Source organism: Corvus hawaiiensis, chromosome 26, assembly GCF_020740725.1.
Source record: "Corvus hawaiiensis isolate bCorHaw1 chromosome 26, bCorHaw1.pri.cur, whole genome shotgun sequence".
Lineage (NCBI taxonomy): Eukaryota > Metazoa > Chordata > Aves > Passeriformes > Corvidae > Corvus > Corvus hawaiiensis.
In genome coordinates this window covers 30,223,382-30,250,394 of record NC_063238.1, presented here as the reverse complement: position 1 = coordinate 30,250,394, position 27,013 = coordinate 30,223,382, and the positions used below count along the sequence as shown (strand labels likewise).

Sequence of the window (27,013 nt, the reverse complement as noted above, 5' to 3'; positions counted from 1 at the left end):
TCTGCAATGATCTTTCAACAAGAAGACCTTTGCCCGTGACATTCTGATCCAAATCAGATATTCTTTACCAGATGCAGCTCAGTGTGCAACTACTGAGCTAATTCTTCTGGTCCACCTCTTTCATTCATGCTCTTCCTCACATGATCATTTAGATGTCTGAGCAGAATTTAATTAATTCTATAGCAGCTTACTCCCAACTATATTATTTTCTGGAAGTCCAGAAACTTTCTCCATTGTATGATAGATTCATAACTGCAAGGTTATATGGTATGACAAGTCTAATATCATCATTTTAATGAAACTGAGCTATGATATGGGTTTTTTTTGGCTACCGTTCAATTAATTTAGTTTTCTTGAAATAAAATTCAGGAGATTTACCTCTAAAGAGCTATTTTTTATATTAAAAACATATTGAAACAAAGAAGATTTCACTTGAACTTCCACATTTTTTGTAGTACTCACATGGTTTGACATCTTCTTTTTTCATCACTCAGTGTAAATCCAAAAGATAAGTGGCTGAGATCATACCTTCTAATAATCTTCCATTATTTATTACTTAGGACTGCCTTTTTGACAAATTAGTCTATAAACTGCATCCCTCAAATACACTTGCATTTCAGGCTGTAGTGGTTAAAATTTCTCTCGGAAGATTAGACTTGTCCAGGAGAGCCTAGAAGAAAGGAGAAGATTTAATGCTTGAGGATATTCATTTTTGGGCAGACTGCTACATAACGCTAACCGTGAATCTATGCTGGAGTCTGAAGGAAAATGAAGAAACTGAGGGAAAGCCAGCAGAAAGCTGGACTAGTTTTGACAGAAAATATTTAAGTGTCTTTCTTTGTTGGCTAATGAAAAGTTCAATATTTGAAAAAAATGGAAATTAAACTATAAATTTTATTTCTACTAATAGAAAAGATTGCAAAATGACTAGCATATACATTGAATCATAAGAGTTTAGAAGTGTTTAAACCCAAGCAGAAAAATATTTCATATTAGCAGTAGCTTACATAGTTATACAACATAAGAAAAAATGAATTTCAGATGAAAAGACATTTATCTCATTTCTTGGAAGTAATATCCATTTTCCCATGAGCTAGTCTTTGAAGTCAAGGGTGGCATCATCCTTTCCTGGACTGTTGCAAGATAGAGAATGAGGCAATACTGACAGTGAATAACTGAAACAAATTCATTGGTATTTTCAGTGTTTGCCTCATTCTACTATGATATATTCCAACAAGGAAAACACCTCCCTACAAGCAGCAATTATTATAAAACTCAGTGTTAGGTAGATAGTAATCCTAGAGCTCACTCTATCATGGACTCTCTAAGCAGGGAAGAGTTATTTCTCCAAGGGGGCAAGTTATGTGAATTCCAGGGGAGCTAATAAATCTTCATCAAAGGGCTTTCACAAATCTGGCTAAAACCAAACCTACTCAAAAAGACGTGGCTTGGAATGAGAACATTAAGTATATTTTATTCTCATGATAACATTTGGAAGGCCACTGAGTGCTCAGGAATAGGTGATGAAGTCATATGAATAGGGTGAAGTGTTATCATATCATGTAGCTCACAAAATCAGGGCATTAGTCTGAAGGCTGAGCAATCACATAGGCTTGTTCAGGCTCCTGTCTTTAGTAGTTACATTTCATTTATGCCAGATGAATGACATACTACATAATCAGATATGATAAACACCATCCAAGGACCCTGAGGGGATGCAAAGCTGTTTATGGACCATATGGGCTTCTGTGGAGAAGAAGCAGCAAGAGACCTAACAGCCCTGGACAAAGAAGATGTCACATGAAAACAGGTGATGGCTAAAGCATTGGAATAAAATAGGCAATGATCATGGGCATTACCTGGAAACAGTACTATGAGCAAGGTGTTCATGCTCTTTCCATGTCTTCTAATTCCAGCGAAATCAGGGTGCATGCATCTTCCTCTAACTAAAAATTATCTCATCAAAAAAGTATCTAACCCCATCATTAAGCAACTTTTCATGAGATATAATTATTGTTTTTAACAGTAATATTGTTGCAGTAATAGTCTGCTTTCTGTATACTCCCCGCTATTCCCAGAGCATCCTTCCCCAGGTTTGCACATTCCATGAAGTCAACAAAATCAAGCGTATTCAGCACATCTACCTTTGCTATGGCATCTCATAGGGAGATAACTTTTTCCCCACTATGGTACAATCCACTTCATTGTTTCATGTCTTGCAGATTAGAAAAAGAAATTCAGGAAAATAAGGTTTCCTTAAGTAAACAGACTCCAGATGTTTAGCACCTACATACATGCAGAAGCATAACCTATGCAAGCACCCTGTCTTGCAAAAGGAATAAGGTGTTGTTGCAGGAAGAAGTGCTGGGCAGCATGTAGGGTTTCCCTGCCCATGGTCATGGTTGAGCACCAATGAGTCCTTTTAGAATACTAGCCTTTTTTAATTGTAGATTTTGCTGCTATTTACACACACATATATAGTCTTAAGTTCCTGAGTTCCTTAGGAAATGCGCTGGATGAAGAAGGGCTGATGCCAAATATTTTGGTCCTCTTAATTATTATTCTTCCACTGAAGTCAAGATAAAAACACCCAAAACAAAAAAAATAGCATTTGCTAGAACAGGTGGACAGTTCTTCCTTAGTTACAATATATTTAAGACTCAGACTAAAATGTAAGCAATACCAGAGGAAAGCTTTACTAATTATTCAAGAATGGATAAAGTAACTCCCAAGTGGGTGGATTGTCCTGTGTGTGAGACATCAAGATCTGTTTTGCCAAAAAGTACTTTTTTGCAGACAAGTCTTTGTTAACACTGCTACATACCTCTATAAACATTTTGAAAGAGCTTGAGTCATTTTTCATGGACAAAACCGAACCAGTACCTCTACCCTTTCATTTCAAAATGCCTTATTTTTTGATTCTTGATACGTTAATGTCTTGATACTTAATGAATCACTATGGATCTCAGCTGTAGTTAGAAACAAAAGTAATTTTACATTACCTCATTATGAAATACAAAAGTCAGTTTTCCCTGTCCTTCCAGAAGTGAACTAAAAAAGCACATCTAAAGATTAGATGTAATTCAAACATGGGTAGATGTAGACATTGTCTAATTGAAAAGAAAAGGGAGGAAAAAGCTCTGCAGTTGCCAATGACTCTCACAAAGTTGATCATTACTATATCCAGCACTGAGAAGGTGAGCAAAGATCCCTTGGACTCTTTTCTCTCATTAGTGACTAACATAGATAAAACAGTCAGAAAACTTCTCATATAATTTTGTTGATTATTTGTTGAATAATTGTTGGTATTGATGCCTTAAGAGGCCTCCTAGACACAGAGATTGGACAGGGGTAAAGGAATAAAATAGGTATTTATTTGAAAGGCCTTCAAAGGTGCACCCTGGGAGCCACAAGCTATTGCTAAAAAATGGGCCCCAAGATGGATGACAGGTCATGAGTTCTTCACACTTTTATAGGTTTGGTTCATTTGCATACCAGGGTTAATTCTCCAATTAAAGCTTCAGTTCAATCATGTAATTTCCCCTCTGCTTGCCCCCCTTAGAAGCTCTTTGGACTATACTTTTTGGGCCTAGGACGGTCTGGGTGACCTTGGAGTGCAGGCCCAGAGAGGCTTTGTTATGTGTGCCTGGCATGAGAGAGCAGAAATTAACAGGCCACAAGAAACTTCAGAGTTACGCTCTAAGCAGTACAGGATTTGAAAAACACAAAGGTCAAGATCTAAGGGTTCAGTATGACCATCCAATCAGGCTGAGACATAGAAGATTCCCTGTAGCTGTTCCAGCAGAAAATGAAAATACATCAGTAATTCTTCTGTAGCTCGTCCCTAACCTCGGGCTCCAAGCAGACCTCACTCAACAACTCCAACTCAACCTCACTGCAGACATTTAACAATCAGAAAATCTGACAGAAGAGATGACCTTGCATGTTCGTGACTGGCTAAAAGATTGTTGCCAGCTGTGAAAGAAAGATGTGGTAGTTACAATTCAAGAAGATAACCATTTTCAGACTTTATTACCATTGAATACATTATGATGAAAACCAGTCATGACAGACCTCAAAAGCTGAGGCTAACACAAAACTCTTTTAACGTTGGATTACTAAGATGCATATGTGGGAAAGCTTATGAGTGGATTTTAATTTTTTTTCATGGGTACATATCACATACATTTCTATGATTCAGGGTGGCAAATCTGATGAACATTTCTTCTGAATTAGCAACGCTAAAACTCAGGAGACCTGACTTTCAGAAGAGGCCTGTGGAACTGGCCATGGAAGTCAAAACCAACTGCAGCCATTGTACAATAGATACAAAGCTTTGAAATAAGAAACATGTGTGATCTCTTAAGGAAGCATGGGAAATTAGATGTTATTGCAAGTAGTAGGAACATTGTAAAGTAACCATCATCAATGGAACAAAAAGTGCAGAGGGAAAAGCTTTAAATAAATATAAAGGCAGTAAGGTGGAATTGTCTAACATTATGTGATACTCTGTAAAAAAGAGAAGGAGATGGTATGCATAATAGTCTGCTCAGCTGATCATCGTTTCAGAAGACTGATGAAATAGACTCTAGTAAGCAATTCTCAGGGACCAGATTGTCAAGCTGTTACATGGGAAAGAGAAAGGCAAAGTAATCCAGAACTTTCCCCTTCCTGGTTAAAGCACTCTCTGGATTTAAATTCCCATGGGCCCACAGAACCAAAACTGCAAGCTGAGACACTGATGTCTAGCATCTCTTAGGAGAAAATTCACAAGGAAAAATAAATGTATTAACGATAAGGAAAATATAAAATTATGTTTGAAATAAGAAGTTTCTTCTACTCATCAGATCTTCAAATCAAAAGTAGAGACAAGAGGGTCAACTGAATTTTCAGGATTTTCCTTCTTACATCAACTGTCTTTATATGTTCCTCTTTCTTCCCCTGTGAGATATTAACAGTGAATAATAACAGTGAATTTGGTGGTCAAGAAATAATCCCATTTTTGTGTGTGTTCTGAAATCAAAACACTTTAAAAACTCCTGATTTCTGGGCAGTTTCCCTTGTTAAAGAATTCTTTTTCCAAACTTTCACTTTGAATGAAACTTACCCCACAAATTTTCTGTTGGATTAACTAAATATAGGAAGGAAATGGTATGTGAAAAGGGGCTTACTAGTATTACTTGATAGTGATGAATTACTTCAGTGTTAGAAGAAGTGATTGAGATAACTGGAATTTCAGTCTCTGTGGCATTAACAAAGCAGCTCTTACAAGGGACTACCTTGAAATAGATTCAAATAAACATGATAAAAAATTTATTCCACTAAAAATAATGTTCCAAGTTAGAGACATACCTTGAGATTTGGGGTATAATTTATCTAAGTATCCCTTAGAGATCCTTTCTTCTCTGCAAGCCACATGAAAAATCACAGTGTCACTTAATGCTCTTTTTTACCTATAAAATATTTTATTGTTAGTTAGGGAGCATGTAATATATAGTGTAATTTGGTTCACATGGTAGTGACTATTCTGTTCTTTTCAAATTGCAAAGACTCATTACCATGAAGCTAATGAAACATCAGCACCTAGACCAGACTCCAAAACTGATGGATCCATATTCTTTCCCATTCCAGAGTCAACAGGAATTTTCTCAGCAATATCAGCAAGAAGCAGATAGATGGTGATCAGATTTTCCATGAGATTAAATTGCTGTCTTAGTGAGAATGAACCCATTCTGAAAACAGAGCTTAGAGAACATGTCAGCAAAAGTAGAAATTTCACGGGGGGAATTTCCCTTGTCTCCAGCATAGAAAGTATTATTAGCATAATTCCTCAAGCGCACACTAGCTAAGATACCTGTGAGTTATTTATTAATAGTTAAAGGAGTTATTTGGCATCCAGCATCAAATACAATTCTTGAAAAGGGCTGACAGCAGAATATATTTGTTAACTAGAGACATGCCTAAACTTTGCCAAGAGAAATACTGAGCTACATGTGCACTTACTGAAGGAGAGTGTGCCTTTTTTAAGTTGAAGTCCTGGTTTATACAATTTCCTTTTTCATCTTGTCGTATTTCTCTAAATTTAGATTGGTAATAGTAGCAACAGAAATAAGGTAGATTGCACTAAAGAAGAGTTCTGCCTATTGTACCATTCAAAGCTTACATCTTTCTTCAGCATTTTCTTTATATAGTAATAGAAGACCACCCTTGTGATACCCTAAAACCTTGACTTGTTTATATTTTGTTCATTTTCTTTAGTTTAATGAGGTGATAAATAAACAAGCTTCTCAAGGAATGAGAGACTGTAAGTGCTAGAAACTGAAGTTCTCTGTTTATTCATAGGCCAGATATAGATGCCAACAGGCACCATGCAGAAACGTCTGACAGTAATCATGCAGTTGTTCTGAGGGAACAAGATCAAGTTAAGTGGTGATTATTAATGTGACTCCTTGCTGCTCCACATTTGGGACCCTTTCCTGAGCTGAGGTGGTCAATGCTATTGACCCATGGTCAAGTATGTGGAATCCAGAGAGGGGAATCAAAGATAAGAATTGACTTGTAGGAGGTTCTCTCACAAACCTCCTCTCTTCTAATTGATTTTCCATATGAAATAAAAAAAAAAAATTAAGTGAAAACTGATATCTGTGACATAGTAATTCATAAGAAAGCTATGGTATGGTAAAATTGCTCAGGCAGAGTAGTCTCTTGAGCACCCTGAGCAGAGGCGTGCTGCACTGCTATTTAGATCCTCTCCCTTTGGCTGCCTCTCAAGACAGACGGCTTCTCAATCACGCTGTAGGCTATTTATCTGGGCAGACGTGGTAGGGAATTAATCTACCTGGCGTGCTTGGACACGCAGGGTCCCATGTGCTCTTTAGGGTACCCTCCAGCCTGTCTGAGCCCATACTTCCAAGATCACTGTCTAGTTCTGATGATGATTTTGACTCCTGGAATGGCCATCAAAAGCAACACAGAGAGTTTCTTGGAGTCCATCACTACCGATGATCAAGAACCTTGGGACTTTCATGTGAGCTAATGGAAGTATCAAGCTCTATTATGTATAATATGGCAAAGGAAAACAACATACTCAGGAAGTTTCACAAGATTTATCCTGGCTTTTAGATACTGGGAAACTGCTTTAAAAACTTCTGAAGCAGCCTCGCTGATGTCAAAGGTCATTATTTTCAAATTATATTCTCACAAAAACAAATCAAATAGGATATTTATTTTACTGTGACATCCAATTTGTTTTAAAGTTATTTTTGCAAGTCTACTGACAGTAGATAGCATTTTGCTTGTAACTGCTCTTTTGCTGGTGGAGAAAGGAGATCCAGGTTAGAATGAATTCTGCATACACACACACACAAATATTCTATTTACTTTCCTGTAAATACTTGTTTATTCCCTAAAAATTAGCAGTCATTATAGCTGTGTGTGAAAGAGATATCCACACACCGATGGCAATTTGTCTTGTTTTGTTTTAAATCTTAAAACTAAAAATAAGGGAATATTTTGGACAATAGCAGTCACACGGACATTTTTTCAGGACTGGGAATAAACATACTATTTAGGATATTGCTAAGACATTACAAGGCAGAAAAGGAGGCGAAATTACAATTACATCTTTTAATATAAAGTTATAACTCTTTCAGCCCTGTTTTATTCTGCAAACACTATAATTTACAGCAGTGATTCTCTACTAATCAGGTGTTGTTATTGCAGTGTTCTCTTTAACCAGGACATTTTAGTGTTAAAAATTATACAAGATGTCAGTCAGTTTTGAGTGTACTGCAATTATTTTTATGGCTGATAAACTGAATGAATAACACCCTGTGTGCAATATAGGCAGAGCAGGTTTGAACAGTCCTTGGTTTGCTTTTGATTTACATGTCTATACAAAGATGTGCAACTCTTAAAAAATATGGTAATACTGCACAATAAAACAATTGGATTAGAAATGATTCTACTGAATATTTTTGCTTTCTTTCACATAATATTGCAGTTACAAAAATATATACACACACTAGGTCAAAACCTGTGTGCACTAAAATACAGCTATTAAGGTTTCTTTTTTAAGATAAACTGATGAGATTGAAAAGATTCTTGGAAAGATAAAAAAAGGGATATGTTGTGATTGGTCTCGAGGTCATCAAAAACAACGTGGGCAGAAAACTTTTAGTTGGCACCTAAATCACTAAAAGTAAATAAAGAATCCTTGAATGACAAGAGGCAACTTCTCCTTTCCTGAACCAGGATTATCCTACAGAGCTTCAAGAAAACCCCAGAGTAAAGGTAAGGAAGAAACAGTTTTAGTGCAACATCCCTTAATTATACACAGATGTTTACTGAGAAATGTAGCTTTATCATCTGCATGGCGGAGAAAAACAGGGATTTTATTCCTCTGTCTGTTATCAATTAAATCATCAAAACAATTATCATTCATATTACAATGTATCATTTCACTTTTAGAATGTGTGGGGAGGAGGCAATCTATGAAGCAGAAATCTGCTAACCATCAAAGCAACAAAGAAACATTAAAGTTCAATGGACAGTTTCTTCATGTTTTAATCTAGGGGTTTTTTTAAAAAATGGAAACCATGTTCACATGGTCAAAGTAACACTTGCGTCAAGAATGCCTTTGAGGTTCAATCCAGTGAGACAGACAAGTTTTTTTCTCTCCTTTTTTTCCTTTTTTTCCCTCCCCATCCCCTGCCTTTTTTTTTTTTTTCCCAACACCCACAAATGTTTTCAAGAGGGGAATATGATCCTAGGAGATTCCAAGGTGGCACCGCTAGAGTTTTTATGTGGGAAATTATCTGCTGAGAGGCAAATTTGACATAAGAATAGAAATAAAATGCTTAACTTATAACTATATTCCTTTGGAAAATGGTTGCAACTGGAAACTAATTCCTATTAATGCTAACATTCTATTATCTTCCACTATGTATGTGTTATACTTGCTCAGTGTTATTTTTTATGGTGTCTATGTTTTAAACTATTCATCTGACCTTAGAAAAGGGATATATTCCAATCCTTTTTACTGTACGTGTATCTTGCATCAATTAATGAAATGCCAAGTAAGTAGTTTCCTTACAGTTTTTAAGCTGAAGAACCTGTAAAAACAGCAATGACACACTGAAGATTTTTTAAGAAAACAGAGATGTGTTTCTTATGGGAACAGGTATGTTGGTATGAAAAATTAAAATCCTCAACAAATAATGCACATGGGATGTTAGATACTATCCCAAGGTGCTTCTGTTTTTGCTATTAGCAGTTATTTTCAGAAATTATTTCCTATAAAAATATTAACATCTTCTTTTGCTGTGAAATTTAACCCCCTTTTTCCTTCTAAAATTAAGCAACAATTATGCCACTGTACTTCCTGATGCAATACCTACCTGGGACAAAGGGTCATATTCATAAAAAGCTTTCTGTGGCCAGGGCTCTTTAATACTTTCATTTTAAAGCTGAAAATAAAGATACATTATTTTATTAGAGATACACAAAATGTCATAATTACCTAGTCACAGAGATTAGTGTCTCCTTAAGGTAACCTTTAAGCAAGGATGGATTTTTCCACCAGGTTCAAATGCAGGGATTGAAAAGAGCCCTCTACCTGTGCCCCCAGCATGTGTGCTGATATGCAGTCTGGTTGCACAATTATCATCTGAATTTAAACTGAGCTTTGTTTAAACTGCCATTTATACCTATAATTTTTGGCACTCTGTCCAGAAGGACAAAACAGTCTGGAAAGAGACTCATTCTCCAGTAAGCAATGCAATCTGCCTGCTGTCCACCGTCCTTTTCCATCAGATTAGGCTGCCTTTTCTTTTCTTCTCTTTTCTTTTCTTTTCTTTTCTTTTCTTTTCTTTTCTTTTCTTTTCTTTTCTTTTCTTTTCTTTTCTTTTCTTTTCTTTTCTTTTCTTTTCTTTTCTTTTCTTTTCTTTTCTTTTCTTTTCTTTTCTTTTCTCTTTTCTTTTCTTTTCTCTTTTCTTTTCTCTTTTCTTTTCTTTTCTTTTCTCTTTTCTTTTCTTTTCATTTAGAGGTCTAGTTCAAATGTTTTATATGGGCATAACAATTATAAGGAAAGCCATGAGCTTAGAAAAATAGCTGCCATGGGATTTGTTACTGCATTTTCTCTCAAAATTTAAGTGTATACTACATTAAGAGTAGTCGAGGCTGTTTGTATATATTTTCTGTCTCTTCACTGCATGTAAACATGCATTTGTGAATTCAAACATCTATCATTTCATGGCAGTATCTAAGTGCCTGGTATTTACAACAGTGATACAGTGTCTGTATTAACAACAGAGATAAACTTTTGTTTTGAATTTGCCTGTCCCTTGGTATTGCAGAGTTTGGGAATTTGTTTGCTTTGAGTGCTCAAAGCCTTCCACTTGTGCTGCCTAGCTAAGCAGAGTATTACCTTTGATGCCAGAAAGGCACAGCAGACTTCCACTGCCCACCTCTCCCAAAAGTAAACATCCACAAGATCATTTTACTTTGGGACCTACTTTCTGACATTTCAGGTCCCTTGTACATACACTTACCTTGCCACCCTGAAAAGTGACAATGGTTTGTCACTAATCAAGTATTAAAAGCACCATCTATTTTGCTCAGTAAAATGTCTCAGGAAGTGTTGCCACAGGAGATTGAAAGGAATTTATTGTTTTACTGATTTGGAAATGGCACATATGTGGGTTGTGGAGATAATGTGCTGCTGAGACAAGTGTGTTTTCCAGCTGGCTCAAAGGCTAGACATGCCTCCAAACTTTTATGCTCCTTAACATTTAAATGTGCCAAAAGAAGCTTCTGGGCATCCTCAGGAGCAGGCCCAGTCCTTTGCCTGCTGACAGCATGTCTAAACCTGAATCAGGTCCTATTTTGAACGTACTGGGAGCTTGAAGCACACCTTGAGACTTAGCTTTTAAATCAAGCTTTCCACAGACTGCCAGCTGCAAAGCCCTGGATGATAAGTTTACTGGCAAGGTTTGTGTTTCTTTGCTGAACTCAAAGCCTCAGGGTGGTAAGACAGCAGCGCTGATTTTTGGCCCTTTCATCCTAACTATTAATTGATCTTGAAGTACCTTGTGCAAGATATGCCATCACAGCTCCATGAAGGATCATTAAAAATACTGACTGTGTTACACGATAGACTGAGGTATTTTTCTGTGATACAATATGAGCTCCAGCTCTCCACCATGAATTTTTAATTCCTTTTTACTTCAGTTGTTTTGTCTATTGTTTTATTTGCAGATTACACCTGAAAACAGATAGTTGCTTTCTCTTACACGTATTTACCACTCAAACTCTACATAGCTGCTTCATTCTAGTACACACTAGAAGTACTTTTATAAGAAGCACCAAGTTACTGGAACTATTTTCACTGAAAATACACGGTAATCAAATTATTGCAGTACTTAAAATCAGTCTCATGGGGTAATGAATGTGTCAGAGTTATGAATGTGATATTTCACTTTCTTCACATGTTCTGCAGTGATGACTTGAAAAACACTGATGAATATACCTGCTATAAAGTCATTCTCTTGAATATTTAACACAGTCACTGAGAGGCAAACAGTGCTTTATTAACTAAAAAAAATGCCTTCTGTCTCACTCCACAGCATAGACAGAGCAAAATTCAGACTTCGGCAACCTGGAAAGCAAAGAGTTAAATGACATGGCCCTGCAGCCTAATTGTGCCCTCTGGAAGTTGCACATTGCTGGGGAATCCCCAGGGGCTTTTCTGCTTCTGGGTGTATGAGGTGTATGTGCAGAGAGAGAAGGATAGGATGGAGCAGTGCAGCATGACAGGGGCTGTAAGAGGTGCCTGGGGAGCAGTCGTGTCTCTCTGGGTGTGGATGTGAATCCCTGTCAGTGACTCCTGCATTCACCATCAAAGGGAAGAGATACTGATGCACCTGGGAAGAGCCTGTACCTCATTTCTGCACTGTCATGTCTACATTACTAGTGGTAGGGTACTGAGATCATCATCAGCTAGACGGGAGATATGTGTGGTCTGTGGGTTTACAGACTGGCAAGTCAAAGAAAAGTGTTAGACTGAGTCATCTGCAGAATGATGAAGGCACTGCAAATAACTTTTTTCAAAAATGGTGAATGTGATGATCTTTTTATGCAGCTGAGTAAGTGCTTGAGAATAGGACAGATGGAGGCAAATTAAAACTTGAATTCCCCAGGTTTCAAAAATTTAAACTGAGAGATCTGCATATGAATTCATCACCTTTCCGAAACTTAGGATTTGCTACACCTGTTCCTCAGAAAGGGGACAAAATACTTCTAAACAAAGCTTTTTCTGGTTTGCTTTGGTTTTCTCACTGGATTTACTCGGGTTGAGTTACTTTTTGTTCTTTTTAATGAAAGAGAAATTTTTCTATCAGGAAATGCATAATCATTTTGTGCAATTTTTCTTTTTGAGCTTTATTACAAGGAGAAAGCTTTAGTCACCTGAATAATCTAGTGTATTTGTCTTGTCCTCTGGGCACTCTGGCCCACCCCCTGCAATTTTACCTCCACTCACCATTTCACCTTCCACTTTATCCATTTTGCTTTTCTTCTCATTGCAGCATTTTGGAATATACAAGCACCTAAAAAGATATTCCCAATAGGAATATGATGTATACACGTTGAAGTGTATATAGGTTGCAGTGCTTTCAGCTTCAAACACACACACACAAGCTCACAATGTTCTCCATTCCTCGAGAATTTCAACTCCTTTAGAAGGAAGACCCATGTAGGTGGCTCTCCCATCTGGCTAATGTTATGCCATGTCCTGTTTCTCTAAGAAATTCTCTCCCAGCATACAGGGTAGTTCAATTTTCACTGAAATTGCTGAACAATGGAGTTGCTGGCTTCTTCATTAATTGTTCTGGCCATGACACTTGATTGTAAATCAATCATATCTGTGCAAGATAGTCCTTCCCAGGCAAACATGCTGCTTTGCCAAACACCCAATCCTACTGAAACGCGACTCTTTCTTCCTCAAAAATAAACCAAAAAGCAACAACAACAACAAAAGGGGGAACCACATAGTGATTGAGAAAAACACTAAGTGACTGAGGTCACTTAGGACATAATTGCAGCTCCAGTGTGATCTTCAAATCTGCATGCACAAAAAAGCCCTGCTGAGTTACTCATTTACTGAGTTACTCATTTTTTAATGAATGTAATTTTTTTTTTTTTTTTTTTTTACCCCTTGATTCCAAAGACAGATAAATCGTTGGAAATTCTGACTCAAGTAGCATGATGCTTGAAGCACTAAATGTATCTGGTGGTCCTATTATGGTCATCTGAACTACAGTCCAATTGAAAAACGTGCATAAGATTTAGGGGCACATAGATAAGTTAGAGAAAAAAGCATTTAGAGTCCTAGCTCTAACATAACTGCCATGTTTCTGTAAAGAGTGAAACAACTATAAAAGTGAAAAAACCTACATCTAACAGCTGAAGTTACTGCATTTCTAATTTGTAATACATCATGTCATAATCATGTGTGATGCTCAGCATGACAAATAAAGACAGATCACCTGGCCAGAATAGCTTATAAAGTCCTGATGTTTTAAACACTTTCATAGGGTGTGGTGTTTACGCTGTGAAGAGCACCATTAACTGCACTGTAACTACTCCTGCAATAAAGCAGTGTCATTGACTTCAATGAGACTACTCATGGTAATAAGCACCGTGCCCAGTGCCGTCTGGAGACTACTATTATTGCTAGTTACATGCACTTCATGTTGCAGTAGCCTCTAGAAGGCAAGTCATACACCTGGGCTCCACTGGGTTAATCAGTATGGTGAGAATAATATGGATAGTGAAGAGGGGAAAACTAGGATGAGGGTGAGAAGAATAGGAAACAAGTGTCGCAGCATTGTTACTTGGCAAGTTGCTGCATATATTTCAGATTTACCGTTTTTAAAAGCTAATAATAATGGCTTTGTTTAATCAGAGCCACATTCAGCAGAAAAGTTATTTACATATTTTAAAAGATTCTGAAGGGCTCCTCCTATCCTGGCTCACTTAGCCCTTTTCCTGCCCTTTTTCTCCACTGTGAGTTTTGAAATCAGGATCCACAGCAATCTGTACTTCTATAGGAATAAAAATTAAAAGACATGTTGTTGTGGTCGTGGTATAAAAACTGTATGCGGACCTTTTTCTTTGACTCCATTGTTTGAAACTTTGCTAGTTCCTTTTTTTTTTTCTCACTTCCTCTTACTTGTATTTGTAGAGTGTGAGAGAGGTTAAATGCTTTCAGTGTTTGATCAGTCACCAACTGAGAATACCCTGGAAATCAATCTTTTCTACAAGTTGAATTTTGTGACTATGTGTACGTGAATCTGTGAATATGAGCATATGAGTATTTACTAAGAATGTGCAAGTGTGTTGTGGTAATTATTTTCCTCCATTCATGGCCTTTTCAAAGGAAAAAAACATGAAATTCATCTAGAGGGGAAAAAAAATAATGAAAATCCCCTTAAAAACTAATTTCCTAGACCAGATATGTATCAGAGTAATATCCCCTTTAGAGGGGGAGTAAGGGGGTTAACACTGCCATAGGAGTTACAAATTTTTTTTAAAAAAGCATAATTCTTTGCAAATACATGCAGTGTGGGAGGAAGGAAGGACTTGTGGTTTTGGCACTTGACTGGTAAGTTCACAAGAGCTAGGTTCTGTTTCCAGCTCTGCCACAGATGGTTCATAGATGCTACCACAGTGAAAATAATAAATAATAATAGTTATGAGCACTACTGCAAATTATTATCATCTTTCTCTGCTTGTAAAAAGGGAATAAGAACAGTACTTCCCTCCTAGTGCATGATTTTTAATGTCCTGGTGTTGTAAGAAGACTAAAGATGCCCAACCCAGTGCTGTGCAGGGGTCGTCTGGCAGCTGATACCTGGAGCAGCACACGGAGTGTGAGCCCTGGTGCTCTGGCCAGCCCAGGTGGCCGTGTCTGGGGGAGGGCTCCCTTGGCGGTAGCGAATGAGACACAGTATTAGGGCAGGCTGACATCAGTGAAGTGATTAAACAGCATAATCACAATGGAAATTAATTTCTGAGGGGGTACAAGTAATAATGTTTCTTTCTGGAATTTAAAAGGATTGTGACAAGAGTGATAGGAGATGCCAAACTGTATGTTAAAGTGCTCAATTCAGTGGTTTCAATTACAAATATTTTCTGTGCAACTAAATCAGTAGGGGATCTGATGTTTCATGCTTCTTCCAGCTACCTGGCTAGGCTTATGCACCCTGATTCAAAGTGAACATACAAGCTAAGGATGAAGAAAATTCCTGCTTGTTGAAGGGAACGGTAGGGATTTATGTTGTGGTTTAACCCAGCAGGCAGCCGAAACCAGGACAAATAATTATGAGGAAGAAAAGCTTTGGGAATGATGATAATCATCTACTACTGCACCACTAAACTTTAAAAGTTTTTTGGTAATTGACACAAAAGGTTTGATTACCATAAACACTTCTCCCTGGACTAGCTTTCCTTTCATTAAAGTACATTATTTCAAAAAAAGCACTCTGTTCTTCTACTAAGTTTAGAGAGGGCAACGTTGGGCCAGCAATGACTGCCTTTGAAATTCCTGCCTCAAAGTTCCCCATCCATGGGACCCTCCATGGACTGCTACTTCCTCCGTTATCTTCAGTAAAACAGTTTGTTCTAAATTTTCTCCTGTCTTCATCTCAGTAGATCATCTTCATTAAGAAAACAGTTTTATAAATGGCAGCAATGAAAAAAGTGCCAACTGGGTTTTCTAGTAAATCAAATCTCTGAAGAAAAATGAAATTGTAATAAAAAAATCATCCCCACTACATTCCTGAAAATGAAGCTGATTTTTCTTTCCTTTATGAACAAATGCTTCCTCAGCATTTGGAGTTTGTAATTCCCCTGCATTCATAATTTTCTTTAATTTATTTTCTCTTTGTTGGTTTGTCAGGGTTGGGTTTTTTTGTTTTTTTTGTTGTTGTTGGTTGGTTGTTTTTCAGAGATTGATGTAGAATAACTCCCTTTTTTGATTTCTGTTTGCTATAGGATATTGTCCACAGAGTCCATCAAAACACATTTGACTCTTAGTATCCTAGCTCTAATGATAATATTTTTACCATTACTATTCCTTTTCATAGATGATAAATTCATACAAAATCACTATGATATCTGTTATCCTGCGTAAGTTAGACCATACAGCTCCAGCCAGCTTATTCTTGCATTGGGCTTAAGGATTTATACTAGAATTGAGATATTCTTCTTAATAAGATATTGAGTCTTGACTTAAAGATCCCTAATTATGGAAAATTTAACACAACTCTTGAAAATCTGATTCACAGGATGATTAACTGTTACAAGTGTGTCTGATTGAACTTTGCCAGTTACAGCACATTTTTTATTTATTATTCCAAAGCCAGCTTTAATAATCTAATGTACCTTATAACACCAACTTTCTCCAAGAAAAAAAAAAATATGATGAAGCTGCCTTACTGCCAAGTGCAATAGTTGTTGAGGAAGGTGGCATTCTGCAACAGGACTGGAATCCAAATTTAGCCTTATTGGGAGTTTTAGACTATAGATGCCTATTTCTGACAGACAAAGTCCAAGTCTACTGTCTTGTAGCCTAAGGAAAGATATAATAGGACATGACACCTGGCAGAGTAGAAGTAGGTGAGGGACTGAGATGGGGAAGAGAAGCGATTTAATGTTCATTTTTCAAGTTACATGTTTTTGAGTGCATACTATTTACTGCTTTCTCATTTTGCATGTAATTTGTATAGTTTAACTTCAATCAATTGGCATGGGAATGGTGGTCAGGGCTGAAAAGAGAGTGGAACTGATTCATATTCATCATACATCTAACATGCTGAGCAGTGTCTGGTCTTTGATTTTGTAAAGACTCCTCAAGATATTTGATATTAGGCTACAAGTCACGGAATGTACTGTTGTAACTTGTACAAGATCCTAAATAATTTTGAATTGGCTTGTGTTCAGTTCTTATGATTTTCTGGGCTTCCTTTTTTCTAATGTACATAAATTATTCTTCCCAATCCCATTAATGTTAAATATGCTTGCTGAGTTGTCTTCCAAAAACCTTTCCTTTAAACAGAGTCTACCTGAGATAAATGACTTTCTTTTTTTTTTTTTTTTAACTAACAACACCTGAATAAAAGACCTTTGGGGCTTGCTGTCTTTGTATTATGATTTATTTGTCGATGTAAAAAGGTTGCGCTATGTAACAGGACTACTTTTATCCCTCCTGTACTAATACAGCTACTATTATCTGTCCTCTTATTGAAATCCTGCCCCACACAGCTGAGAGCAGAACCCTGAGCAGTTTCCTGTCCACCTCTTCAGATCCTGGTGCCTATCAAAACATCTCAGGAAGACTCAGTTTCACTGGAATGACTTGTAAGAAGTAAGGGAACTGCTAGGAGTTCCAGTGCTTACTCCTAACAGTAGCACTGACTGGAAAAGGAGACACATCAACTCTCCATCCGTTCGCACCCACCCTTATTGATACTGTTTTTCAGGGAATTTGCCCCTGGAAAAGCCTTGGTCCTGTCTTTGCATGGTATTCTATAAAACTTACAGATAGTAAGAGTGTGCCATGGTTGTTGTCCAACATCAGTCACTCCAGACCCTGCAGAGCAGCAGGGTGGGAATGGGTAATACCAACCATCCATATAAAGAGCCAGAGGAATAGGGAGCTGCAAGCTTTCTTCTCCTCATACATGAAACAAACCTGCTCCTTTCTAATGAGAAACAAATCTTTCCCTGAAAGTGCCCCCTGGATTTTCACTTGTATTTTCTTGATTCCCAGAGACAGCAAATATAAAGGCATCAGTCACCAGTCAGTGTTCTACTTTATTTTTTCAAAACTCCTTTTATATCATTTGCTTTTGCCTCAATGAGGATATTCAGTGAGCTTCAGAATCCATGGTTTTGCAACTGTCATAATTTTAGGATCACATTTAGTCAGCTGAGTGTAGATGATAACAGAAAGTTATAGGTTTCTAAACATGCAACTTCTGTGATAGACCTTAAGTTCAAATTATGCGTATCATGATCTGAATATGTGTTAATCCTATAGCTGAGCAGGTTTGGTTTTTAATAAATCTGAATTAACATGAAGAACTTTTTATGCAGATCAGAGATGAGAGACTTTGTGGAAGAAGGTGGATTTAAGAAATACTTTTGGCAAATAGGGAAGCAGTTACAAGTAAAATGTTTTATCATGTATAGCTGCATATTTAAATAATACAGAAAGGAAAGCTCTTACATTAGAGAAAACAGAATAACATGGAATTTGGGACAGTAAAAACCTTTAAGCCAAAATTCTCAAAGGTTCATTTGTTCAGCCATAAACCTGGACATGATCTGAACTCGGACAGGGACCGTCCTATGCTGTATTTGCCACTGGTGGCACACAGGCCAGCTCAAAGGGGTATGTTGCTGCACCAGGATGCTCTGCCTAGAGTGGGGAGCACAACTTGAACAATGCCCTATTTGCAAAGCTATCAGTGGTAAATGAATAGGGGGTGTCATGCTGTTTTTGGTGTTGAACAATGCTGAAACCAGCCTGACTCATCAATCCCAAAGTTAAACATCCTGATACTGAGATAAGATAAGGTAGACCCGGTAAAATACCCGGATAAAGGACTAAACAGGTGATCCTACTGATAACTTATCTAAAGCTGCTGACCTAACACAGCAGGCCTGGAGACATATGACAGTCATATATAAAAGCCCAGTGCCAAATTTTAAGAGTAGGGTCTTCTAATATATCTTTTGTTGGGGTATATGCTTGGAGATTCCTCCCTTGACTGGGGAAGCTCCTAAAGGTTATTCCTTGAGGCTGAGCTAAAGAGACTTGCCCACTGTCGTTGGTATGAGTGAGTAAAACATCAATCTCTATTTAATAATTGGGTCTGCTAACATTAATAAAATTGCTTTAATACAATTGCTTTTAATATAATTTTTTCAATATTGCTTCATATTGCACTATATTATAGTAGTTGTTACAGTTACTATATTCTGTAGTAAATAATTCTCATTAAGATCTTTTCATCTAATCATTATCATGATAAACCATATATATTTATAAAAATATATCTGGTTTGCCATCCTTAATTCTGCAGGACAAAGTTGTATAAAGGTTCAGTTACACCTGTATAATTCTTTGCACATAAATCATTGGCAAAGTCTGGGGCTAAGACAGGATCCATCCACACATTGACTCCTCTCTGAGAAGGAGTTTAGAAAGCATCTCTTAACTCAATGGCAGAGCTTCTTTAATAAACTGTCTGGAGCTCTGGCTCTGCCTGTGACAGTTGCATGACACAAAACTGAGAAATAGCGCTAGCTCCCACCACTGTGTCCACTACTGAGGCTGAAAGTTACTGGAAAGTGAGATAAAAGGTCTGTGAAGCCCTAGAGCTATTTTGCCCACCTCTAAGTCAGAACAAGATTATTTATTATTTCATAATTACTGTTTTTCTGTCTGTGGTAGTGTCAAACATCTCAGACAAAAAGATTTGTAAATATAACCCCTATTCAACTGTAACAGCGGATTACTATTATTATCTTGTAATTGGCTGCCCAACCTATAATGCTCAATGTACATACATAGAATCATAGAATATGTTGAATTGAAATGGACCTAAGGGTCAAGTTCAACTCCCTGCTCCTCACAGAACTACCTAAAACTAAACTGTATGACTAAGAGCATTGTCCAGATGGCCCTAGATCCCTCTCAGGCTTGGTGCCATGTCCACCTTCCTGGGAAGCCAGTTCAAGTGACTGATCAGGCTCTTGGTGACCTTTTCCTAAGGCCTAGTCTGAACTTTCCCTGACTCAGCTTCACTCCATTTCCTCATGTCCCAGCACTGGTGACCAGAGAGAGGAGATCAGCAGCTCCCACTACAGTGTTCATACATTCAAGTATGACTCCATGCTGGGACTTTTCTGGCTTTCTTCATCATGGCTTTACTACTGCGGGGCTGTCTCCTAAGTAACCTTAGTCCTCTCTGTGGGAGGATGTGAGCTGTGACTGACACCAGGAAATCACCTTTGGACACCACGCTGGACCCAGCTACTCCAGTCCTGGGCCATATAGGAAACAGTTGCCATCTCTCACCCATAAACTGCTCCCTGAGTCCCACATCCACCCTGTCTCTGACCGAAGCTTTAGTCTCGTGGCTCTAGGTCATAAGAAGTTTTATCATGTACCTTATCAGATAATTGAGTATAGTCTTTTGTAAGAGTTACATCAGGTAATATTTAGAAATGCGTGTAATCCCCAAAAGGAATTTGTCTCCACCTGAAGCAGCTGGTATTGAAGAACCTGCTATCAGGAAATAGTTTCCTTTAAGAATGTGTAAGCTGTTTCGCTCTAAGGCTATTTAATATCATAAAATAAGGGTCTCTTATTTGGGAAGGGAGGAGACAATGAGATGGAAAATTTGAGCAGACTGCAAGTTATTAATTTTTAGGAGATACTTTTCATGCCATCCTTACCTATCCAAAAGAATTTAGGTGTGGAGAACTAAATACTCTTTTGCCTAGAAGACTAGATTAGAAGTTAAATCCTTAAATTATCACTGAAAATTTGTAATATATTTCTCTACAAAGTGCAGAAGTAATATAAAACTGTAAACTATAATCCTGTCCATTTCTAATGCAGCCATTAAAATACATTTTGACTCTTTTCTTTTTCCCCTTCTCAAGAGACTGTATAAATTACACAGCAGTAAAAGTATTGTCTTGATGTTTTCTTAATCTTCTTGTATGTGAATCTCCTTCTTTGGTTAAAGGAAGAAGCTTGGCTGCCTTTTGCCCACAGCTAAACCATGAAGGACTGCAACTCTTTTACTGATTGAAGATGTTTCTTCATCTTCTTGATCCATTCTCTCTTTGGATACATAAGGAGAGCAGAGTCTCCACCTAAAGAGACAGAGAGGGACTAGATGAAGTGTGCAGGATTTTTTTTTTTCATATTGGTTATTGGTAAGTTTTCTGCCATTAGTTAAGAGAAAAGAGATGGAAAAATTCTACTAAATCATCCAGTCCAGCTCCTCCTCTGTGCCACACTTCATATTCCCCATACTACACTTCATATTTTTGTGCAGAAACAAATTTAAAGGGTTTGCATTTGTTCCCTTATGAGCTTATTTCATACCACTGTTTCATGCTTTAACTTCCACTCAGGGAATCCTAAATAATTTGTGTCCATCCTTTCCATTGTACTTGCCAGATATTTGTAGGGCGTTATGTTTTCCCCCAAGCCACTGTGTCGCCAGTTTTTCTCTCCATGGTACAGAAGGGCTGTTAGACCCATCTACAGTTACGGCTGCCATTACTTCTTGTTACTCTTGCTCCATGCTGATATGTCGACTTTTGACCATTTGGACAGAATTTTTAGTCTCCACATTAATGTCTTCAGCTTATTTTTTTGGAGAGTACAGAATAGCACAAGTCATCCTTCCCTAAAACTGGGATTAAGGGGGAAAAGTCTATCACAAGAGAGAAAAAAATACATTCTTTTCTCTTGAGAAGCTGTAACAGACACGTGCCTTGCAGCACACACTTGACTTTCAGTTTCTGGAGAAGATGACCGCTAGAACTAGGCCTATGCTTTTTGTCACCCCCTGACACCCCTGTCAAACTACACAATTCCAAGGGAAAAAAAATCCACTACTTACACATAAGACCCTTGTTATGTTGATTACATTCTTCAAAATTTCTACCTTAATTCAGCAAGCTCAACAACAAAAGAGCTCTTACAAAAACTTGCCTCCTCTTGAGTGGCTGAGCTTACTTTAAGAGACCTGAAAAGGTAGAAAAAGCCTTTATAATTTTTGTCCCAGCTGTTCATGCCTTTGTGGGCCTGAATATCATGCATGGGAGCAGGAATTTGGGCTTTTGTGTGTTCTCAGCATTCCCTTTGCTTTGACATTTGTAGGAAGTATAGAGGGATGGCCTGACTAATGTGGAGAGATGAGGAAGGTGAGAAATGCTAAGAGAAGACTAGAAGAAGGAAGTGGTATGAGCCAAAAGAGAAGCTTAAGAAGCAGGGAGCAAGGATTATGGACAAATAGAAGAAGTGTCAGACAGTGGATGGAGGAGAGGATAAGAGATAGGGGAGGCAGGAGCTGTGGCAAGCAGAAGACCAAAACAGTGATCAGACAAGCAGAGGTAAACATTAGCCAGGATGTGAGTATGAAAAAATACACTGTTGACGGATCATACAGCTACAGGCTGTATCATCATGAATATTCACAAAGGCACCAAGCTAAAATTGCACTGGCATTTCCTACCACTTGAATGCTTGATTTTGCAATCTGAACATTCTTTTAACACAAATTTTAAATGTAACTCTCTGTAGATATATAGTCCAGAGTTATGTATTTAGATTGTGTTGTATACATATAATCATGCTTAGCTTCTTTGTATGGAAATGCAATGATACATCTTGCTCCAGGCTCAAGCCTTGAGCTCTTTTCACGTGTCCATAGCCTCAGTCTTATTTGATCAGCATGTAATCACTCTGTCATTCTTCTCTGAATTCCTTCTAAATTACTAAGGAGGTGCCCAAGACTGAATATAATAATTTGTCCATGGTCAGACCAGAGCTATAGGGAAATAATGTTACACTATATGTCTTCTTGCATAGTTGATACTTCCGTCAGCTACACTCTTTTGCTGTTACACTTCAAATTCAAATCTAATTACATGTTCTGCACCATACCTCTGTTTCATTAGTGCTTCTCTGCTGGCTTCTCCATGCTGCTATGAGTGTTTCTACGTGGAAAACAATCCTCTCTGTGTGAAGGTGGGATGGGGGTGGAAGTAAACAGAAGAACACAAATAATAATTCAGACAAAGCAGTAGAAGTTGATCTACTATTCCAGGAGTTGTTCTACTGGTTGACTCTACTAGAGGTTCCACCACTCTCCAAGTCAAAAAGGATGTTTAGAGGATTAAAAAAACCAGTATGCCTTACAGGGAAATTCAACCTTCTCTAAAGATTATCACAAATACTTCTCAATTTTTTCCCCAATATGTATCTCTCTAAAACTGTCTATCTGCCTACACAAAGAAATAAAAAGATGACAGCAGTGACAATAAGTTAGGAAGTATATAAATTTGAGGTGGAGAGCAAAAGAACTCAGAAGAAAATGGGTAAAGGTAACAAAAAGAGTATGTTAGGAATATTGAGGGCAAACAGAATCAAAATGATAGTGTTGACTGATTACTAAACAATTTGACCAATAGAGAAAGAGCAAAAGTGCTATATAAGTGCGTATGGTTTATGTTTGAGGGGAAAAAAATGTGATTGTACTATATATTAATTGAAACTTTCCACTTTAGGAATGAGGGAGAGTGATGATAAACAGAGCTACCAGAATTAGTCATTTTAAAATCAGCAAGTCCAAATAACATGCATATAATAACAACAATTTTTAAAGAGTTGACTAGGAAACACTGGGAAAAAGGAGTAATCTAAAAAAAAAAGATAATACTGTACTAAAAAATCAGAGAACTCTGATTTTCCTGAGTCTTTGCAACCATCAGTTAGCTTGGCCTACTACTTATAATGCTTTTAGCAATTTCTTGGGCGGGATATAAAAGTTACACATTTTAGATGGTGCAAAGATTGAAAGAAAGATAAATAACACAGAATACAGGCTGTTGGTACAGAATGACCTACTAAACTAGTTGTGGTGAACCAAAATGTTTCAGGATGGGAAAAGGCAATGTTGTGAACACAAGAACAAGGAAAGCAATCCATAAAGAATTGAGGTCATGGTCTGAAATAGACTTAAATGGTTGAGCTGGATAGTCAGCCTAATATGAGTTGTAATAGTGATGCTGTAGACAAAAAGCCATTTTGGAAATCTTTGCCAAAGTTAAATTACCACTGCACTGGAATTACTGTGCCCAGTTCTGCTGCTCATGATTTAGCAGAGGGAAGAGTTCAAGGTTCCTAGAGCGTTAAGATATATGGGAGAAATAAAGGATTTGATTGGATATAAATATATAAAAATATATATATATACACATATGCATATATGAGAACAAAATTTGATAATAAAGGGTTTCTCAGTCTCAGCAGACATAACACAATCTAATGGCTGGAAGGAGAAGCTAAACAAATTCCATGAGAAATATGGAACACATTTTTAACATTAGAACAAAGTGCCAAGCGTTGTGGTATAGCTTCTATCACAGGAATTACTTTTATCGGGGTTGGATGCCTTACTAAACCACAGCTGTTGGAGATGAAGCAAGAATTAAATCAGAAAAAATTAAGCCTGTATTGCCATTGTATATTAGATAATCACTTAGCTAATGCTGTTCTTAAATTCCAGGAATATTTTACCCTGGATGCACAAATCTGAATATTTCCAGGTTTAACATTTATATGTGATTTTTGCTTTGTGTCTCTGACTGCAAAAACTGGTAATAGAGAATATTTGCATTCTTATGGCAACTCTGAGATGTAATAATTAAAACACCCTAATATATAGGCATGAGTCAGGCATATATTAGATGGACCATCCCAGACCCTAGGAGGCTTGGTGGAGCTAAGGTTTGAAATCAAGTCAAGTTGTTGTTTGATTTTGAGTGCACACCTCTAGAGCTTCTGTGTTTCAAGCCCTGATTGCTACCTCTTGAAGTTTCATGATTGCTTTTTTGCATTATAAACTTTTTCTTTCCTCTATATGAAAAAACATACTGGCTGAACTTCCAGTGGTTCAGCAAAACTGATGAGACTAAGCTTATCTGTAAATTTTAGCCTGTATATACTCCTGTGATGAAAATGCCCATAATTATACAGGAAGTACATTCACATAAATACATTGAAAATGTATTGAGAAAGATTTCCATTTACTTTTGAGGTATAACAATATTAGCTACAATGATTATAGGCAAACTCACATATTATTCTCTTAATAAGCACATATACATAATTTGATACCCAGTAAATAGCAGCATGAACACTTTCCCAAGTCTCTTTAACACAAGGTCATGCATATCAGACAGGCACATCACAGTGCCCTCTGTGAAACCATGATCAACTACTTCTTTTTGTGAGATGAAGTCTCTCAGTGTCTCATTCTTGTCTCTGTAGCAACCCTTTGTATCTTATAGATCCTACAAAAAACAAACAAACAAACAAACAAACAAAAATGACAGTAAGACTAACCTATTCTCTACCCAGTTCAAGTCTGACTATTCAGTTAAATCAGACACAAGCTAAAACACTAGTGGCATCAATGTTCTGTATTTGACAAATGTAGGAATGTTCCTATCAGCAAGACACTATAAATGTGCCCCTTTCAGGGCATTTCTAGGAAACAAGAGTACAACAGAAGGGTGATGACCCACTGAAAATCACCTATGTGAAGCATACACATCAAACCAGTTATTCAACATGCTGTTGATATTTTCTTTGACGTTGGGTGCTGCATAGCACTTACTACCCTGAGCACTCCTGGGTGCAGGTATCTGAAAGGCTGTGTGCAAATCCTGTTGGGGTGGGGCACCAGAGATAAAGGTACTGCAACTTGAAAATGGTGACAGATTCTGAGCTGGCGTCACATGCTTGAGATGAGTGTCCAGAAGCAATTTATCAGCCTTTTGCTCTTCGTACTTAAAAATGTTCTAAGACACTGTGATTGTACTCAAGCGTGTGTGCCCCAGATGCTTTTGGGTCGTGGTTGTAACACGGTTCAGGAGCACGTTCAAACATCACTCATTTATACATCTAAAAGGTGGAGGCTGCCAGCTGCTGGGCTGCTGCTTTCCTTTACAGAGGCAGATCCCAAGATGACGGTGCTGAGCTTTGTGCTTTTCTCCCTGTCTTCAGAGGAATGTAGCACATGACCACTGACCAAGGAATTTGCAAGTCCGGGCCCTCCTGCACCAGCAGCCACTGGCCAATTTCCTGTAAATCCTGAACAAAGAATCTGCACATCACAACTCTATCTCTTGTGAAGGCCTTTACATACTCATTCCAGGATCCCATGGAGATGGTGAGATCCAATTTTTGCTTATGAAAAACCCAAGGCAGAGACCTAAATTTAGTCCTTTTACTCCCAGACCCGGTTTATTGGTCTCCCAGCATGGGGGGAAGTCCAGAAACACACCAGCCTTCACCAATTCCTACTCAGAAGCTGATGAGTGCTGGGTGGAACTGGCCACACAGCGGGTGCGGCCATGGCACCGACACAAAAGAAGCTGATTCAGCTCATTCCCAGATAATTTTCACTGTCTTTCCCTGCTGGAATTTGTGGGAGGGCTAGACCAGCAATAGCAGCATCAGATCGTCCTCCAGCTCCTCGGATTGCAGAGAGTAGCAAAAGAAGAATGGTAACTCCTGCACCGGTGGGAGTGGTTTGGGGAGCTCCACAGGAAGGATAAGTGCTAGAGCTGTGTCAGGAGTGGTGGCCTCCCCTCATGCTACGGTTACTCAGCTCTTTCACAACGCTCCTAATGGTCTCGCCTCCTGAGACTGGAGCAAGGCTTGCAGCTACTTAGTGACCAGTCTAAATAGCAGTCTTGCACAGCCACAAATTAGATTAGAGCAGGCTCTGAAATGCTGACAGATCTGTGCCTATGGTCTCCAAGATTGGCCCTGGCCGTCCAGGGAATAAGCAACTGTGAATAATAATCTTTGGGAAAAATCAGTGCCAAAATTCTTACTGTTTGAGTCAAACGACCAGTTTCCGAGTTCTCTTCCACTCGAGTCTTAAGAAATCTGTGGGTAGCTGTGATGCCTGAGAGTCATCTGTGAAAAGAAAAGCCACATAAAGGTTGAATTTAGGGATAGATGGTACATAGCATGCATATGAACATGCATTTGAGTGATTAATAGAGATAGATTAAGTCAAAAGGACGAGAGAAGAAGCCACTGATTACAATAGCTCTGTACTCTCAGTGCTGAAAACAGGTTTAACAAACTCTGAATCTGTATCTGTGAGTTGAGAGAAGATATAGC

General features: G+C 37.9%; 1 long non-coding RNA gene across 1 annotated transcript; it reads right to left on the bottom strand.

Annotated features, from left to right (window-relative positions):
• Window positions 1-17,840: 17,840 nt before the first annotated feature.
• LOC125317351 lies at window positions 17,841-26,803 on the bottom strand. Its single transcript, XR_007200029.1, has 4 exons — window positions 26,719-26,803; window positions 24,992-25,167; window positions 22,757-22,830; window positions 17,841-20,952 (listed from the first exon to the last, which is right to left on the bottom strand). It is a non-coding gene; the product is annotated as an uncharacterized LOC125317351 (long non-coding RNA).
• Window positions 26,804-27,013: the final 210 nt, after the last annotated feature.